Source organism: Schistocerca piceifrons, chromosome 3 (assembly GCF_021461385.2).
Source record: "Schistocerca piceifrons isolate TAMUIC-IGC-003096 chromosome 3, iqSchPice1.1, whole genome shotgun sequence".
Lineage (NCBI taxonomy): Eukaryota > Metazoa > Arthropoda > Insecta > Orthoptera > Acrididae > Schistocerca > Schistocerca piceifrons.
In genome coordinates this window covers 336,897,298-336,914,474 of record NC_060140.1, presented here as the reverse complement: position 1 = coordinate 336,914,474, position 17,177 = coordinate 336,897,298, and positions in this window count along the sequence as shown.

Sequence of the window (17,177 nt, the reverse complement as noted above, 5' to 3'; positions counted from 1 at the left end):
CTATAGCACGTTTTGGCTATTTTTCAAACTGAAATCTATAGGAGATGTATTAATGAGGGAAGCATTAGGATTTCTAATTCATTGTTAAAAACTCAAAACTGAGATTTGGATAAACATGACAATCTACATAAGGAGTTCGAGTCATCTTCAACTTGTTGCAAACTTAACTATGAAAACGCATTCCCTCTTAAGAAAAGGTAAGAAAAAGAGCAGAGTTACTATCTGGATAACACAGAGGACTATAAAATCCTCAAAGTGACGAAATTAGTAAATTAGCAAAGCAAAATTCAGATCTGAAACAATATGTCAACTCTTACAGGAAACTGTATAAGAAACTCATTACTGCTGCAAAAATGTTAAACAACGATTCATTTATCAGTAGAAACAAGTCCAACAAAAAAAAAATGAAATCAGTTTTTATAGTGACCAATAGAAACATAGGCAAAAGTAAGGTAAGAAACAACAACATTGTTATTAAAACTGAGGACAAAACTATAAACAGTTCTTTACATATTGCCAATATATTCAGTTATCATTATATAGGTGTAATACAAAATCTTGTAAAAACTCAAAGTCATACAAAGATTAATCACAACTTCTCTACACAGCCCAAGACAATGTTTTTGTGTCCTGTAATAGTAGAAGAGGTAGTCAATGCAATCAGCAAACTAAAAAATAAATTTTCCTGTTACACTGATGTCATTCCAGATACAACAATTAAGCACAGAAAACATATTGCTACTCTGCTTGTAGATACAATTAATGCTTCTTTCACCACTGGTACTTTCCATAGAGAACTTAAGGTCTCAATTATAAAACTATTATATAAAAAACTACAGACCCTATCAATCTTGTCTTGTTTCTCAAAAATTATAGAAAGAGTAATGTATGAAAGACCCTCTGCTTTCCTGATCGAAGGTGCAATATTTATCAATGACAAAATGGCTTCAGAAAGAATAAAACGAATGAAGCAAATATGTAATTTTCAAAAACTTGCCTTAAATTTCGTAGATCATAATGAATCAAATTATGTAGTATTTTCAGATTTATCCAAGGCATTCTATATTTTAAACATCTACTATTGCTCGAAAAGCTTTGCTGCTTTTGAGTCAATGGTACTGTTCCCATGAGGTTTAAATCATACTTATATGACAGATACCAGAAAATAGAAATAGTTCTCGAATGAAGCTCATACTTTTCTGGATATAAGAAAGTTATTTATGGAGTAACCCTAGGTTTGATGCTGGGACACCCGTTACGCTTGATGATCATAAATGACTTGCCAAGCTATTTAACACAAGCTGATGCTGAACTTTTTGCTAATGATACTAGTCTGTTTACTAAAGCTGAGAATTAGATTGACTTGCACAAAAAATAGAAATAACAGCAGAAGAAGCAAGTAAATGGTTTAAGGATAACTATTCATTTGCAAATGAGAAAAAAAACATTATTGATGAATTTCAGCCACATATGGAATATCATAAAGAATAACCTAATGTAATTATGAAGTTACCTAAATAGAAGATACTACAAACTCCAAATATGAAACTTTTATGAATTTGATTAGATAAGTGTGTAAAGTGGGGTAAACATATAGAAGTGTTCAATAAAAAGTTAAATAAATTGTGCTATGTATTTTGAATTCTTAAATATTGTTGCAGTGAACAAACAGTAATGTGTATCTATTAGGCATTTATGTATAGTCTATTGCAATATGATGTCTTATTTTGAGGTAATTCGAGTCTGGTGGAAAGCTCATTTACTATTCAGAAACAAGCAATAAGAATAAAAAAAGAGGGCTGCATCTAGTAATCCTTGTAGGTAAATTTTCAAGGAATTTAAAATCATGACTCTTCCATTATGTGTATCTATGAAACTATCTGGAATTTGAAATCAACCCCCCCTCTCTCTCTCCTCCCCCCCCCCAAGTTTCTGCTTTAAACAATGAGCTCCATGACTATCCAACAAGACACAGAAATGACTTTCACAGAGAAGTACATAAGGAAGCCAAGTATTAACAGGAGTGCCATATACCTTACACAAATTCTTTTAGCGCTCTTGCCTTAAAATTAATAGGATAACATAGCTGTGCAGTTTTAAAATAAGCTTAAGATGTTATAAGTGAAATTTTTTATAGTGATAGCGAAAACATGAATTTTCAGAATGTCGGTAAGCCTATACCTATCTCATAACTCAGGTTATATCTCGCCATGTGTCACGGGAATACTGACCAGATTGCTATGGAAGTTGGTTGTTCATAACTATCAGTGTTGCTTCCATGTGAAATCCTTCTTAAGGCTGTGTCAGTGATATGATGTGAAATGAATATGACATGAATAGTGTAATTTACTCTTTTCAATGTACACATAAAAATTATTAATCTCTTACTAGGGAGTATTAAATGAAACTTTTTTGTTTCTGTTTATTACTGTATATACAGTATACATGTGATTTACTATCATATTTAATTTCTTCATTGTACTGCTGCAAATTTATATCGTATAAATTTTAATTTATTTTGTTTGTATATGTTATTTACGTTTTGTTCAGACACTATTATACAGGGTGTTGACTTCGGTGCTTGTGTTGACATGCGACTCATTGCTCTACAGTACTAGCATCAAGCACATCGGTACGTAGCATCAGCATGTTAGTGTTCATCACGAACGTGGTTTTGCAGTTAGTGCAATGTTTACAAATGCGGAGTTGGCAGATGCCCATTTGATGTATGAATTAGCACGGGCAATAGCCGTGGCGCGGTACGTTTGTATTGAGACAGATTTCCAGAACGAAGGTGTCTCGACAGGAAGACGTTCGAAGCAACTGATCGCGGCGTCTTAGGGTGCACGGAACATTCCAGCCTATGATTCGCGACTGGGGAAGACCTAGAACGACGAGGACACCTGCAATGGACGAGGCAATTCTTCGTGCAGTTGACGATAACCCTAATGTCAGCGTCAGAGAAGTTGCTGCTGTACAAGGTAACGTTGACCACGTCACTGTATGGAGAGTGCTACTGGAGAACCAGTTGTTTCCGTTCCATGTACAGCGTGTGCAGGCACTATCAGCAGCTGATTGGCCTCCACTGGTACACTTCTGCGAATGGTTCATGCAACAATGTGTCAATCCTCATTTCAGTGCAAATGTTCTCTTTACGGATGAGGCTTCATTCCAACGTGATCAAATTGTAAATTTTCACAATCAACATGTGTGGGCTGACGAGAATCCGCACGCGATTGTGCAATCAACACAGATTTTCTGTGAACGTTTGGGCTGGCATTGTTGGTGATGTCTTGATTGGGCCCCATGTTCTTCCACCTAAGCTCAATGGAGCATGTTATCATGATTTCATATGGGATACTCTACCTGTGCTGCTAGAACATGTGCCTTTACTAGTATGACACAACATGTGGTTCATGCACGATGGAGCTCCTGCACATTTCGGTCGAAGTGTTCGTACGCTTCTCAACAACAGATTCGGTGACTGATGGATTGGTAGAGGCGGACCAATTCCATGGCCTCCCCGCTCTCCTGACCTCAACCCTCTTGACTTTCATTTATGGGGGCATTTGAAAGCTCTTGTCTACGCAACCCCGGTACCAAATGTAGAGACTCTTCGTGCTCGTATTGTGGACAGCTGTGATAGAATACGCCATTCTCCAGGGCTGCATCAGCGCATCAGGGATTCCATGCGATGGAGGGTGGATGCATGTATCCTCGCTAATGGAGGACATTTTGAACATTTCATGTAACAAAATGTTTGAAGTCACGCTGGTACGTTCTGTTGCTGTGTGTTTCCATTCCATGATTAATGTGATTTGAAGGCAAGTGATAAAATGAGCTCTAACATGGAAAGTAAGCGTTTCTGGACACATGTCCACATAACATATTTTCTTTCCTTGTGTGTGAGGAATGTTTCCTGAAAGTTTGGCCGTACCTTTTTTAACACCCTTTATAAGAAGCTTTGATTCATTTCTCACTGCATAAACACATTATAGATACCATATCATTGCATATGTTAAATAGATATTCAATAAAATGGAAAATACTACTACTACTACTACTAATAATAATAATAATATGTTTGATGGAACAAGATGCAGATTCCATTTGAGAGATTTTTTTCTAAACTTTCCCTCACTAGATATGCCCTCGATGCAACATTTCAATTATTGCCAACAGTGTTGCACCAGTACCCCTCTATCCAGTCTTCACAGTGCATGGTAAGGCAGACCAGCTAGCTGCCTAAGTAATGATGCTGCTGCAGCTGGAATAATGCTAATGCAGTGCGGCACAAGGTCCCGGTCTACCACAGTGATGACCTGGATTACACCATACCAGGCGCCAGCGAAATGACACCTTGGTTAACAGTACACTAAAAGTGGCACCCTGTGATAATAAAACAGGTCTCAGCACCTTTAAGTAGTTGTTCCTTGGACCTGTATCTTGTCCTCCACTGATGACTATACTGAGACAGTAAACAGTCCTATGTGGCTTGTTCAGCTTCATCTACAGGCATCTGGATCATCTGCTAGCTGCTGGTCTATGGGCCTTATGCTACCGTGACGTGAGCTGGAGATAACAAGAAGATGCCACCATTAGGGTGACCCTAACCAACTTCTGAGTGTATCCAAGGGGTCCTAGGTTTGGGGCCAATGCGCTAGAGCAAATCAGGTCTAGCTGATTATTGGATTATTGTGGCTGTTCTACACACACGCTTGCTACTGCCATACCCCTAACATCAGCCTAGCATCTGAAAGGACATGTCAACTGTCACTGCCTTTCTGTGCCTGTGTTGTGTCGCCCTTGCGATCTTGCTTCTCATGATCTAACCACATAGCTGGGTGCTTCTCAGAAAAGTAATCGCTACTGTGGGGATTGACTTACACTACTGAATTATCGACTTAAGCCACAGTATTAGCATCTCATTACACAAACAATATTTTTGTTAGAAGCACTCAGTGACCAGGAAACCATCTTGAGAAGTCCATCCTGGCCTATCATAGTGTCTGCACCTCTGGCACTGTTACAAATTGTTCAAATGGCTCTGAGCACTATGGGACTTAACATCTGAGGCCATCAGTCCCCTAGAACTTAGAACTACTTAAACCTAACTAACCTAAGGACATCACACACAACCATGCCCGAGGCAGGAATCGAAACCTGCGACCGTAGCGGTCGCGCGGTTCCAGACTGAAGCGCCTAGAACCGTTTGGCCCCACCGGCCGGCGGCACTATTACACTGGTGTCCTAAGTGTTGCTATTTATTACAATGCTGTGAAAGAGAGTCAGTGATATCAAGTAATAACATGGACCATCATGCAACAGCATCATCGCTGTGTGATGTGCTCTGGCTGTGTTCCATTCTAGAGGTTGACTATGTCTAATCTACTAAATTGAAAAGCTGTGTTCAAGGTTTGACATTTGAAAATGAAATCAGGTGATGGTTTGAAGGAGTTTAGGATGAACACTACAGAAACACATGCTGATTTGGGCTCAGTTAGTTGTGTCCAGTACAGTTTGTTGGGGCATAGCATTCCATGTGTTCTATCATCAGCAGTGGTCTGCATTAAATGTGAAAAAAGTGAGCATTACACCAGAGTATGTGAAGACAGAAAGTTTACAATGAGTAAACCAGGGGAAAAAGAGATTACCATCACAAAGGCAGTTGAGTCTTTGTTAGAACAAATGGCTTAGATGATGGCAGACAATACAACCTAGTGTAGGCAGTTGGATGCATTAAAAGGGGATAGAGCCTTAGCCAGTTTATTAGAACCCATCTTAGATGCTAGTGTCACTACCCTAGTTTCTCCTTGTTTGGTTAAAGCAGGCAACTGCAATGCTGAGCTGTTGGTCACGGGGAAAATAGTTGAAAACTGGCATATTACATTTAGTGAATTGTGATTTATTTGTCTCAAAAGGTACAAACACTAATCATTGATTAGAGTATAGGAGACACATGAAGAACGTTGTTAATACAACTTCAATAATACAAAACTATAATTAATAATATAGACCAGCATTTAAACATTAATGTAACTTTTTTGGGAAAATACATCTATACAAGGTGAATCACCTAAAACTTGCACCACGGATATTGTGGAGATGGAAAGTGCTATTGATGTGCAATTTTCACACAATTAATTGATAGTCAGGGACCTGTATTGTTAGCCAACTAACAGACTGTAATTATACTTAGACAGTGTATCTTTCGTGCAAACATACACTTTTTAAATCGAACGGTGCCTATTGCCATTAACAGACTAAATGTAGGATAAATCAGAATGTCAGTGGTTTTTGTTGCAGGATTCTAGTGCGAGTCGTTTACTAGATATTGTATTTTGAAAAGATTTCACATTGACACCTACTTGTGCCATTCAGCCTGTGTTGTTGCTAGATTCCATGACGTTATGTTTTCTTACTGTGTACTCGTGTATTCCTTGAGTGTATTGCGACTTGCTAGTCAGTCAGTGTGTGACAGTCCAAGCAATAGGTCGTGAGTGCACTATGGGATTTACCAATGCAAAAAAAGCCAACATGCTCATGGTGTATGGAAAGTGTAGGAAGAATGCAGTTCATTCTTGTACTGTTTATGTACCAGGATATCCCAGTAGATATCAATCATCTCGCAATTATCTATCAACTGCTTCAATGACTTACTTTATTCAATATACCAGAAGGAAACAAATGACGACACAAGAGGGGGAAATTGGTATTCCTGTTGTATTTGGTCTACATGTTAGCTCCAGCACAATCCTATAAAGAAGTGTCATGAAAAAGGCAAGTGATCAACGCATTTTACATACGTTCCATCCCCATCACCTCTATCTTAATCAAGAGCTGGATGAAAACGATTATGGGAATTGTGTTCACTTCTATAAATGGCATTAAGACAGGATACTACAGATGTATTGTGTATCTTGTTTAGTGATGAAGCCACATTTACCAATAATGGCCAGGTAAACCGTCGAATCATGTGCTGTTGTTCTGTTTGTTGACAATCCCCATTGGCTCCATCAGATGAAAAGTCAGCGTCGATGAAGTGTAAACATATGGTGTAGGATAGTGATCAATCAGCTCATAGGCCCATGTTTCATAGATTATCACAGCCTCCTAATAGATGATCCCCTGCGGATGCTAGAATATGTTCCTCTGCAGACTAGGGGGAACCCACAGTACCAACAGGAAGGCAGTTCAGCCAATAGTGCATGAAACAGGAGGGTGGTTTGAAAGTTCTCTCAATGGAACAGAAAAAAATACTTACATCACTGAAACTTTTTTTATTTTTCAATGTAGCCTCCTTGTAGACTAATGCACTTTGTACAACGATGTTCAGTGCCTTGATCCCATTTTGAAAATGGGTTTCCTCCAGGCCTGCAAAATAGTTGTCAACTCCAGCTATCATTTCTTCGTTTGAAGTGAATCTTTGTCCATCAAGAAAAATTTTCTGTTTTGGGAATAGATGGAAGCCTGACGGACCCATATCAGGTAAATAAGGCGAGTGTTGCAACAATTCAGACCTTAGGTGGTGTAATTTTGACACAGCGACGGAACATGTGTGCGGGCGTGTATTGTCCTGATGGAAGATGACTTTCTTCCTTGCTAAACCTGGCTTTTTTCGCGTATCTTTTGTTTCAATTTGTCCAGGAGGTTAGTATAGTCTTCTCCAGTAATTGTTTGCTTAGTGGGGAGATAATCTACAAACAGAATTCCCTTCACATCACAGAACACTGATGCTATGACCTTTCCCACAGAAAGAATTGTCTTTGCTTTCTTTGGTGGCAGAGAATCAGCATGTTTCCACTGCTTTGACTGTTGGTCTCTCTCTGGAGTATAGTAGTGCACCCAAGTTTCATCAGTGGTCACAAACTGGCGCAAAAAATCTTGTTTGTTTCTCCTAAAATGGGTCAAACATTGTTCCGATATATCCATTCTCTTGCGTTTTTGATCCCGCATCAAGAGTCGTGGCACCCATCTTGCAGATAATTTTTTCATTTCTAATTCTTCAGTTAAAATGTGTTATATCCTTTCAGATGACATCTGGCAAGTATGAGCAATTTCACACACTTTCAATAGGAGACCCTCCATGACCATTTTGTGCACTTTTGCAATGATTTCTGGAGTAGTGACACTCTTGGCCGACTACTGTGCGGATCATCATCTAAGCTCTCCTGACCAAATTTAAATTCATTTGTCCACTTGGCAACAGTTGAATATGATGGAACAGAGTCCCCAGTGTAGTGTGGAAATCGGCATGAATGTCCTTTGCTTTGATACCTTTCTTTATGAAGTACTTAATCGCTGCTCGAATCTCGGTTTTTTCCATCTTCGCAAATCATTACGCGAGAACAACAACAACACGTTCCTGCCACAGCTCCCTTCCAAGAGCACTGACGTGGCACGTGTTTATGGGTTACACTCCAATGAATATCATGTGAACAACTCGTTGAACTAGTGCCAACCTCTCGTGGTGATTCCGTGAACTTTTCAAACCACCCTCGTACTACAGCATGTCTTCATGAATCTTTCCAAATTACTGGATTGGATGCAGAGGACTTGTACCTTGGCCTGCTCATTCCCTGGATTTGAAGCCTGTAGATTTTTTTTTTCTGCGGGGAAAGCCGAAAGAAGCTGTCTACAATGACATACCAACTACACCTGATGATACATAACGACGAATTACTACAGCCTTCTTGGATATCTCCACTGAAGTACCAACAAGTGTGCAGCAGTCGTTCCATACCAGAAAGAAAGCGTGTATTGCCATTTCCTGTGATTAATTTGAACACAACCAGTGATGGTCAATTGCCTCGTATTTGTCAGAATCCACATAACTAGTGTGTGCATTTCTATTTTCTTTAGTATGTGCTACCACAGGATTGTACAAGTGTCAGTGTGAGAACTTTTCAAAATACGATGTCTCATATATGACTCGCACTAGAGTCCTGTAACAAATACCACTGACATTCTAATTTACCATATTTTTAATTTGGTATTATCAGTAGGTGTCGTTCCATTTAAAAAAGTGTATATTTACACAAAAAATACACTTCCTACACAGCATTATAATCCTTTGATTGGCTAAGAATACGAGGCCCTGACTATCAATCCATTCTGCAAAAATTGCACATGAATAGCACTTTCTATTTCTGCAATATTTGCGGTGCAAATTTTAGGTGATTCACGCTAAATTTACGTAACAAGACAATTGATAAACTACATCCTCCTCAAATATTCAGTTCATCCTTCATGAAATCTTCAGCTGAGTAGCAACCTCGCTGAAGTAAAGTATTATGTAGCTCTCTTTTTCAGTGAATCTAAGTTCATACCAAAATTTTCTAGGATTTTAGTTAGTTGTGCATTTTCATTCCAATATACTGGGGAATCTGAGAAGATAAGTTTAAACTGTGAGGAGGGAGCAAAAATTATCTTTATTTCTCTTATTACATGTATGATCAAAACAGTTTACCTTGGATAACTGGAAACTGTCATGTAAAAAGTTGATAATATCATTGATATATAGGGAAGGCACTGTTAATACTTTCAATTGTTAAATAATGGGCAACATGATTTCCTTAGATGCAGGTAGAAATGTTTCTAATGATCCTTTTCTGTCGTTTTAGTGTATACAATATGTTTCTCGAATTTCCCCAAAAATTCAGTACCATATGTTTAACGCTGGCATGTAAGTTTCGACGTGCCCATTTAAGTTGCACTAGCTAATACTTGCACTGCAAATACAAAGCTACGTAACTGTCTACTAAATATACAACTTTTTATTCTAATTTAAATTCTTTTCTCGCTTTAATCCTAAAAAGTTCACAGAATCCACTTCTTCTACATCTTGATTTTTATGATTTACAGTAATTTCCTGGGATTTGACTGTTTTATTCTGAATTGGATCAAATGGGTTTTTGGGATGTACAGGGTTCATACATTGAACTGAACACACTTTTCTAAAAGGTCTATTGTACTGATGGTGCAGACAGGTATGCTCTTGGACTCATGGCCCTCGATTAATACAGATTTATGATCTGAAAACAAAATCAATGGTTCCGTCTGTGATGATTTGTATGCCATAAATAAGAACAGAAAGGAAATAGATCCTAGCATAGAACCTTGAGGGACACATTGTGTTACTGTCTTCCATTTGGAAGAATTATATGATGCACTTGGAGAGACAGCTACTCTTTGTTTTTTATATTACATGAGTACAAAGCAAGCAAATGTAGAACACTGTCCCTAATTCTGTACCAGTCGATTTATAATAGGTGTGGCAGTGAAACGGGCGATTTTGCAACCTCCATGGGCGATTCAAATTTATTCACACTGATATAAAAGGAATTCGAACTGAATTTACAATGCTTGCAATTCAAAATCCCCATCACGTGAAAATGACATGATGTAGGTGGCCACCATTTTCTTTCACAAACTTTTCAAGTCTGTTACAGAAGTTAGACATCACCTCTTGCAAGCTGGCACTGGAATTCGATGATATCTCCATCCTTCCCCCCCCCCCCCCACCCACCCCAAATTTTTTCCTCCAGTTGCTTGGTGGTGTGCGTTGGGTGACATCGGAAAATCTAAGATTTAAAATGACCCCAAAGGAAGAAATCAACGCTGAACGGTCAGGGGATGTTAGAAGCCAGCATATGGCCTCATTCTAGGAGATGAGACGACTAGGAAAGATGTTCTGTAGCACGTTATGAAATACCATGAGTGAGGCATGTGGTCCCATCTTGGTGGAACAATCTGTTTGCAGGTACAGAAAGATTAGCAAGCTGTCACTCAAGTAAATAGTTTAACGTGTGAACATGTTGTTCTGCATTCATGGTAACAGCATTGCCACAATGTCTTCAAAAAAATATGATCCTATGATTCTGCCACAATGTCTTCAAAAAAATATGATCCTATGATTCCAAACGACGACATGTCACATGACACTATTAATTTCTGACTGTGAAGTGGAGTTTCATGAAATATTTCAGGGTTTTCGTGTGACCAGTATCTAAAGGTTTGTTTTTTAACAGAGCCTAACATATAAAAATTGGCCTCATTGCTCATGATCAGTTTGTTCCACAGGTCTGGGTTGTCGTTCATGAATTTCAACAATTCCCAGCCAAATTGTATCTTTTTGGGGGTCATCTACATTTAACTTTTGCATTGTCTGAATTTTGTATGGTTGGTACTGCAGTTACTTGTGCAAGATTCACTGTAAACTGTGATTCAGTGTGTCAAGTTGCAGCATATGCTTGTGTGCAGAATGCATGCGGTCTTTGGTGGAAGCCTTCTTCTGCTCTAGCAACATTCTCTGGTGTGCACATGTGTATTACAATTTTAACCCTCCTTCTCACCATATCACCAGTTTCCTTAATGTTCTGTGCCCACACTTCAATAGAATTGGCCAACGGGGCTGGGGCATGACATGCGAAATTGTAATGAGCACATAACACACACTGCACGACCATGTAACTGTCGATGTTTTTGTAAAGTGTCTTCACGACAACAACGCGTTGTTCAGGGGTAAATGACATCAGTATCAGGGTCAATGTCAGAGGTTTTTTGTCCAGATGGCACCATTCTTGTTTTCTGATTTCTAATGTAGTGTATTATTTCCAGGGTTGCCAAAGAGCCCGTTTCACTGCTGCACCTATTAGATTAGATGTGCTTGACTTAATGAGTCAAAGGCTTTTGTGATGGCACAAAACATACCTGCAACTTTATTCTTATTGTCTAATGATGTGATAAGCAAGTCAACAAAATTATTAATTGCATCTATAGTGCTTTTCCCATGCTGCAAGCTAAATTGATTTTTCAAAATAATGTCGTATTTTTTAATAAAACTTCGAATCTAGATAGTGGCAAATACTTTTGACAGAACTGGAAAAAGAGAGATGGTACAGTGATTTCCCATATCCTGTCTTAACCGTATTTGAACAGTGGTTTTACTTGTGCACACTTTCGCACCTCTGGGAAAAATCAATGTTCAAAACATTAATTTATGAATATAGATAGTGAGTTCCTATTATTTTATTAACAAATTTAATTGCTTTTGTAGGTATCCCATTCCAACCCACTGAACTTTTGTTTTTTGGTTCTAGTATAATATTTACTGCTTCTGTTGCCAAAGGTGTTTGAAATTTTGTGAAGCATTCAGACATTTGATCTAGTCCAAAGGGATATACACTTTTCTTATAACCTGCAACACTGACATCAGATTTCACTGCATGAATGAATAATTCATTGAAGCACTCTGAAATTGGAGCTTGATTTACAATAATCTCGTCTTCAAGTTCAGTTTTACAGATTTAGTAGTTAGGGGTCTTAATACGTAATTCAGATTTCACAGCTGACCACTCTACCTTTGACTTATAATGATGTCTTAAATTGATTTATTATTTACTATTTGCTTTGCTGCTTTGATAATTTTCTTAAACATAATTTTGTATCACCTAACATATTTTTATTATGTCTTAGTTTCTGGAGTAGCTGCCTTTTCACAACATTAAAGATTTTTAAACCAGTGGTCACCCATTTTCATTTTTTGTTACTTTATTAAAACAAGTTTTAGGTGGAAAGATTTCATGGAAAATACTGAAAGTAACTACTTAATACCCTTTTAAATTGGCAGTGCCTGAAAGATTTTGGCCAGAGTTCCATTCTGTCTCATTCACCTTTTCATGAAATAAAATCAAGTTTTCTTGATTAAAGTTGCTTTTTGTGTAGACTTCTTCACTTCCAATTCTTCACTTGCTCTGGGCTACTAAAAAAAATGATGAATGATCAGAAATTCCTAAATCAAAACAAAGTTTATATGCACTTACAAATACACACTGTAATTGGTAAAAATATTATCAATACATGTAGCTGACTGAACATATTCACTGGTAGTTGAAGAAAATTTTAATTTAGAAGCACATTTTTTGTTAAGTCAATGAACTTTGATATCTTAGAGTTTTCATTCAAGATATTGACATTGAAATCAGCCGCAGTTACAAATTTTTCTCTTTTTTTATGCCTATGTGTGTTAGCAAACTGAAATTTATGTTAGAAGTGCTCAGTTGTCATTTCCTCTGGGATTGTATAAATCTATATTATTACAATATTTATGTCCCCTTAAGTCGACACAGCGACCCTCAAACATACAATCTTGATTTAATCAGTTAATGTTGCACATCTTACATGATCATCTAAATCTGACTAAATATGCATGAATCTTCTTGTGACTTATTTTTTATAATAAAGCTCATAGCTATCTAGAACATTTCAATATTGTTTAAAACTTCTTATGGTTCCTTCACCAAGCCATTAAACAAATAAACTTTAACATTTTTAAACTCACAAAAAATTTCAATTAATCTGTTTTAGAGCTTTTATCACTTAAATATCCAGCATTTTAACCATTAAGATTGTAAGATATATATATATATATATATATATATATATATATATATATATATATATATATATATATATTTTAGCGATTCTTACATGATGCACTGTTTATTTTATTCTTTTTCGAGAGTGATATATATACACTCTTAGTTTTATTTATAGTTTTATGTATACTGTTGGCTGAGAGGTGTTTAGCTTCATTAACATCTTCATTAGCACTTTTTAGTTTCTGTTATTTCTTATGATATGGCAAGTATCAATGAACATTTTGCTAAGTGTTCTAAAACCTGATATGTTAAGATATATGCTATCTTTGCCCAAACATATATTACTTAAAGATTTATTGGGTTGTGTAAATACATCTCCTGACCTGTTGCAGTGCCCCTTGGTACTGTAATTTATTCTCTCTGTGTACATTTCACTAACTGATCTTGTGTACACCATGCCATGCATTACTAGCCTAAAAGCTTTATGACTTGTCCGGTCATCTGAATTATATTTCTTGTTTCAAAGACAACTTCTTCCTCACTGTTGCTTCAAGGAGAATTTGTCCACGCTTTTGAGAACACAATTTTGTAATTCCAGCTGGATTTATCTTATGAAATTTCTTTCGAGCAAAATGTGTTATTCAAACTTTAACTCATTTGATGAGATTTGATTTCTGGGTGCACATCAATTTTTGTATTTGGTACTTCATAACATACTGCCACTTATAATGAGAAACTTGTCTTATGCAGTATTAGTTTCACTACCATGCTGCTTTTTTACTCTTTTGTTGCATGTTACTTTAGTCCATTTATATTTATTCATTGATTTACAGCATTCATTTCGTTCAATAAATGCTACACTTTCTTTTGAAGAATGAGAAATTGTATGACTCTGGTAATTTTTGCACGTACTTTTCAAGTTTTCTTGGTTATGGTCTACCACAACTGGTGTCTTTTTGCAACTCCCAGTAAAATTTTCTTGACACTTCAGGTCTTCATTTTCTGCCTTCAGTAATTGTATCTCACTTTTCAGAACGTCTATAGCTATTAACAGCATTTTTATAATTTTAGCTCTTGACTTCACGAGTCTTTTGTTCCTTGAAAAAGTTTCAACATGACCACTGGAACTCATCACTAATATATTTGAAACATAATTCTCGTTTATTTTATTCTTTTTCGAGAGAGATATGACTCTGTAGTCTATACACAGTGCCATTTTGAATTCCAGTGCAGTAGGAAATGTGAAAACATATGTCATGTTTGATGAGAAGTTAAGTAATGTTCAGACATATAAAGTTCTAAGGAAAGGCTTATTGCAGCATTGTAGGAGACGAAAAAGTTGTGGATAATATAGGGAGCTTTTAAATGGTGTGTCACAAAGATAAAGTTTCATGGATCGAATAAGAAAACTCAATGTAAATACGTGAGACTAGACGGAAAGTGATGATACGAATAAGGTTCTTCTGCAAGAAGCACAGCAAAGGCGTTTAAATGCATTTTTGACTGTTGCCACTGGTGTCCCGATGACGCAACACAGAATCCCAATTGGGAATGAGCCACCCATGCACTGTAAATCACGCTGCATACCTAGCCACCTACAACTGGTGATGGAGTCCATTAGTCAACAATTTTTCGGCAGTGTTATTAAAGAAAGTATCAATTCATGGCATGCACCATTGATGATTTTTATCAAGAAATGCGGATGGAACCAAATCATAAGGATTTTGCTGTGGCTATAGGTAACTCAATAATGTACAGTTACAGAAGCATAACTGATTCAAAATATAGCAGATGCTTTAGACAGTTAGGAACGACGCAAGTATTTTTCAACCACAGATGTATGGAGTGTCTACCACAAGCAAGAAGTAGGGCTGGCCAAAAACTGCATTTATGGTTCCTTCTGAACACTAACGGTATCGCTGTACACCGTTTAGGTTAAAAAATGGGTCAGCGCCATTTCAGTGTCTGTTGGTTGGAGTTTTTCAAGGGTTAAAATCAAGGAAGTGCATGGTATATTTGGATGATGTAAATATAAGGAATATGGAAAGCATGTGCTACACTTAAGGAAAGTGTTTAAGAAATTACATGCAGTGGGCCTAACTGTCATTATAGAGAAGTTTTACTTCATGCTACAAGAAGTATAGTGTTACACTGTGTGATCAAAAGTATCCGGACACCCCCAAAACATACGTTTTTCATAGTAGGTGCATTGTGCTGCCACCTACTGCCAGGTACTCCATATCAGCGACCTCAGTAGTCATTAGACATCGTGAGAGAGCAGAATGGGGCGCTCTGTGTCATAAGTTGGTGCGCGAGATTTCCATACTCCTAAACACCCCTAAGTCCACTGTTTCCAATGTGATAGTGAAGTGGAAACGTGAAGGGACTTGTACAGCACAAAAGCATACAGGCCGACCTCGTCTGTTGACTGAGAGAGACCACCAACAGTTGAAGAGGGTCGGGGGACTTGGGCAGCACAAAAGCATACAGGCCGACCTCGTCTGTTGACTGAGAGAGACCACCAACAGTTGAAGAGGGTCGGGGAACTTGGGCAGCACAAAAGCATACAGGCCGACCTCGTCTGTTGACTGAGAGAGACCACCGACAGTTGAAGAGGGTCGTAATGTGTAATAGGCAGACATCTATCCAGACCATCACACAGGAATTCCAAACTGCATCAGAATCCACTGCAAGTACTATGACAGTTAGATGGGAGGTGAGAAAACTTGGATTTCATGGTCGAGTGGTTGCTGATAAGCCACACATCACGCTGGTAAATGCCAAACGACGTCTCGCTTGGTATAAGGAGCATGAACGTCGGACGATTGAATAGTGGAAAAACGTTGCGTGGAGTGACGAATCACGGTACACAATGTGGCGATCCTATGGCAAGGTGTGGGTATGGCGAATGCCTGGTGAATGTCATCTGTCAGCGTATGTAGTGCCAACAGTAAAATTCGGAGGCGGTGGTGTTATGGTGTGGTCGTGTTTTTCACAGAAGGGGCTTCCACTCCTTGTTGTTTTCCGTGGCACTATCACATTAATGTTTTAAGCACCTTCTTGCTTCCCACTGTTGAAGAGCAATTGGGGGATGGCGATTGCATCTTTCAAGCACCTGTTCACAATGCACGGCCTGTGGCGGAGTAGTTACACGACAATAACATCCCTTTAATGGACTGGCCTGCACAGAGTCCTAACCTGAAACCTATAGAACACATTAGGGATGTTTTGGAACGCCGAATTCGTGCCAGGCCTCATTGGCCAACACCGACATCTCTCCTCAGTGCAGCACTCCATGAAGAATGGCCTGCCATTCCCCAAGAAACTTTCCAGCACCTGATTGGGCGTATACCTGGGAGAGTGGAAGTTGTCATCAAGGCTGAGGGTGGACCAACACCTTATTGAATTCCAGCACTACCAATGGAGGGCGTCACGAACTTGTAAGTTATTTTCAGCCAGGTGCCTGGATACTTTTGATCACATGGTGTATGCCATTTGATTAATCATATGGAGCTGGGGTAGATGATAGATTAATAAAGGCCTTACAGGATTTCCCAACACCTTGTACAGAGAAGGAGTTAATCAATCTTAGTGTTAGCAAATTATTGTAGAAAGTTTGTCTCAAAATTTGCAGAAATAGTATGACCTTTAATTCACATATTGAAAAAAGAGGTTAAGTTCCATTGTACATCAGAGTGCACAGATACATCCCAAAAACTGAAAGAACTTCTGAGAACTAGTCCAATGTTGAGTTATCCAAATTATGAGAAAGTGTTCATACTGCCTTGTGGCGCA